The sequence below is a fragment of the Xenia sp. Carnegie-2017 genome, unplaced genomic scaffold, assembly GCF_021976095.1.
Source record: "Xenia sp. Carnegie-2017 unplaced genomic scaffold, XeniaSp_v1 HiC_scaffold_21, whole genome shotgun sequence".
Lineage (NCBI taxonomy): Eukaryota > Metazoa > Cnidaria > Anthozoa > Malacalcyonacea > Xeniidae > Xenia > Xenia sp. Carnegie-2017.
Window position 1 is genome coordinate 4416170 of NW_025813484.1, and position 3677 is coordinate 4419846.

General features: G+C 38.9%; 1 long non-coding RNA gene across 1 annotated transcript; it reads right to left on the reverse strand.

The window, feature by feature from the left end:
* Positions 1 to 284: 284 nt before the first annotated feature.
* LOC124444038 lies at positions 285 to 3025 on the reverse strand. The gene is made up of 3 exons (XR_006947802.1): positions 2040 to 3025; positions 621 to 1966; positions 285 to 521 (listed from the first exon to the last, which is right to left on the reverse strand). It is a non-coding gene; the product is annotated as an uncharacterized LOC124444038 (long non-coding RNA).
* Positions 3026 to 3677: the final 652 nt, after the last annotated feature.

The window sequence follows — 3677 nt, forward strand, 5'->3', positions numbered from 1 at the left end:
GTTCTGTCCGCTCCATCCTTCTCCAACTGTCCTGTTGTCTTCACTGTCTCTCGTCGTGTCATCTCTGTCGTTGAACTGTCCTACTGTCTCTGTCGTTGTCCAACTGTCTACTGTCTCTGTTCGGCTGTCCCTGCTTTATTGTTCTGTCGTCACTGTCTGTGTGTTCCCTGTTCACTGTCTCTGTCTCGGCCATTCTGTCGTCGTCGCTGTCCCTGTGTCCTGCTGTCTTCACTGTCTCTGTCATCGTCACTGTCCATACTGTCTCTGTCGTCTGTCCCGCTCGCTGTCTCTGTCGTCGTCGCTGTCCATGCCGTCTTTACTGTCTCTGCCGTCTTTACTGTCTCTGTCGTCATCGCTGTCCATGCCGTCTTTACTGTCTCTGTCGTCGTCGCTGTCCCTGCCGTCTTCACTGTCTCTGTCGTCGTTGCTCTGTCCCTACCATGTTCACTGTCTCTGTCGTCGTCGCTGTCCCTGCCGTCTCTGTCATCAAGATCCAGTGAAGAAATGTATGAAACTCGTCTCTAAAAGTAATTATTGTGTAATTAGTGCATAATTGCTTGTTTGATTGTGTTACCTTTTGATTAAAAATTTCATAATTTTATCGTTCCCTGATACTTTACCTCTGTCGATGTTACAGTTGATGATCAATCCGTTGGTAAAATGAAGGTTCGTTATCAGAAAGATCACTGTTGTCATGAAATTCCATATCGGATTGTCGTTCGGAAATGCTTTGCGCTTCTTCTTCGGAGTCGGTTTCCTCAATTAACTTGTTAATTTCCTGCAATCCTGCAATCCGGTATAGTGTAAAAGAGGCCTTAAACAAAGCTTTGCTAGTACCTTTAACCCTGTATTTTTTTGAATTTTCGCCTACGTAATAGAATTCCCTCATGCTTTAGGTAGTCAATGATCTATTTTGCCTGGTCTGTTTCTGAGGAAATCCAGCTCGGCCAATCGGAAGCTTCTTGCTTCACTCGCAAAAAGAAATTGACTCATTCGGTAAATAACCTGTCAGACCTTTTTCAAAATGCCAGATTTCATGTATCTCTAAAATTTTGCCTTAGTCATTTCAATAGTACTAAATGTCCCCCCAAAACGCACGCTTGTTTTCTAAATGAGACAGTTGCAGCACATCGCTTACACATTATATTACCATTAACTTTCACGGGGAGGACAGGAATGTGAAGCTTTTCGGGGGTAGAACGCGACACTTAATCAAACAAAAGTAATTAAAAATGTCTTCAAAATTTTTGCGAATAATTGTTGGGTGACTTGTATGATAACGCCGATTTTTCAAAACAAACGTGTTAAGACTTGTAAAATCGTAATAAAAATTTTTTCGTTTTCTTCGGCCTTACGAAACAACTTAAAGCCTTCAACTTTCCTTCCAAAAAAACTATCAGTCGTGTTTAGGTCTGTTATGACTTCGTGTGTGTTTAAAAAATGCTGCATTTGCGATGTCTGTCTCAATCGCTTGAAATCATGCTCCCATATTGTTTTCACGTTATACCTTAACTCTAATAATCTTTTCTCACGCTCAATGGTTTGATTGTACACGTCTGTTAGCGTTGTCCCTCTGTGATAAGGATTTTCACCGTTCAAATCAAGGCACAAAGTGCAGCCGTAATAAACTTTACCATAAACTCATAGACAGTATTAGTGTCTACGCAAAATCTGTTGAAGAAATAATTTTCACCTAACAATGGATCAAAAATAACTTTCTCACCCCCGTAGAGTTGGGCGTGCTTGCTATTGCTTTTTGTTTGAAAAGAAACTAACTGCAACCACTCAATGGAACTGTTCGAATACGGCTTGTTGTTTTCGCGATACATATTCTTAGGTACAATACTTATGATTTTTTTCTTTTAAATGATTTCAACGAAATACAGCCATGACTGTAGAGGCAATTGTACAGTAACAAAACGGATCTATGGTAGTCTCTGCTATGAACAGCTTTCTGAATTCCATACTACACAAACGTAAAATACGTTACATCTTGAGAGCAATATTTGAACATTTCATTTTGAAACTCAAAAACGTACCCCTCATTAACTAAATTCTGATGCCATACAATTAGTTCATCTCTTTTTCATCTAGTCTTTGTGTCGAGGCTATAATATTCTAGAGCTGGAATCGGCCAAATGTAGTTTTGATTTTCTCGAGTGTTGAATTTAAATGGGAAATCGCCTTTCGAATACATCGACAGATTCAATCCAAACGTTCGCGGTAAATTAGAAAGAGGCGTACTTAGGAAATTTGACGAATCGAATAGTGTGATTTGGTAATCCTTTAAAAATAATTGCATTACTTTCAGACCTGAATGAATGACATGCATGTCTGCTGTCGGCCGATACTGTATGAGCCACTTTTGAATGAGAACGGCGTCAATCGTTTTGCATTGTGCGCAATTGCAGCATAGCCTGTATGCTCTCTTGAAAACAAAAACTAACAAAAATCATTTAATGCATTGTATCCTTTGAAAACATGTTCGTCAGCTGAAGCATTATGTAAAACTTCAAAATTCACAATGTGCTCTCCGCTTGTAAAATTTATTTCTAAATCGTAAAAAATGAGATTAACATTTGGCTTTTTTGCTGGTTCGGGTTGAATAAAACATAAATATCCGTTAACAACAAGCTGTTTGGAGATATGGCACTTAAATTCTCCGCACTTGTGTTTATCTTTTCTATTTCTGTCGACACTGACATTGTATGCACGGCATTTATACGAGCTTTCATATTTTAAGGGAAGATCATGTCCTTTTAATCTGCGTTGTTTTTTATGTAGGTTGTAACATGCACTTGATCGGCAAGACTTATGACAGTCGGGGAATTCACGCTGCTCCGATTCAATTAATGCACATCCTTTGTGCAGGCATGTATCGCATACATCAAAACAAGTGTGATCAATATAATTATTAACCTACGTGCAAACGCGCTCAACATGTTCACTCAACATTTTGGACTCAACATGTTGAGCGCATTTGCACACCCTGTTGAGTGGTGTTGAGAGGTATTTAAACTTGTTCAAACATTCGACTCAACAGCACTCAACATTTTCTTTGTTCCGCGCACATCAATGCGTGTCTAAACATTGTTTAGTTCGTTTGCACACCTCACTCAACAATGTTGAGCTAACGCATGCGTACTTTTTGGCATATATTATTGTCACTGAACTGTATATGTATGTATAGCTCCAGTTGTTGCTAGGCATCGTGGAATATTTTATGTCATAGGCTCAACATTGCTCAACCATTGAGTTCTATAATACCTGGAGGGGAAAAGGGGCCTGGACCCCGTGGTCAAAAACATGGCGGTAATGGCGGATTTTGGTGGTCAAAACTTCCACTTTAAAATTTTTTTTCAATATTCACTTCCTCCTGATTTCGTATACGAACGATAACAAGTGAGAAAAAACAATTACGATACCGACAGCATATCATGTGAAAATAATGCTTCAGCATTACGTGAAAAACACAGTACACACAAACATCAAAATAAAGAAAATCGACGGTAGAGAAACGCATATTTTGGCTGTATTATTTAAGTTATTTTATGACATTTTAACCATTTAAAAGTGAAAATCAAACGGCATTCTTTAGTAGACCTGTCAATCTCGGTAAACGAATACATTATTTTATACTTCTGTGTGTTTGACTGTTTGTAAACAGTTTGGTGCAA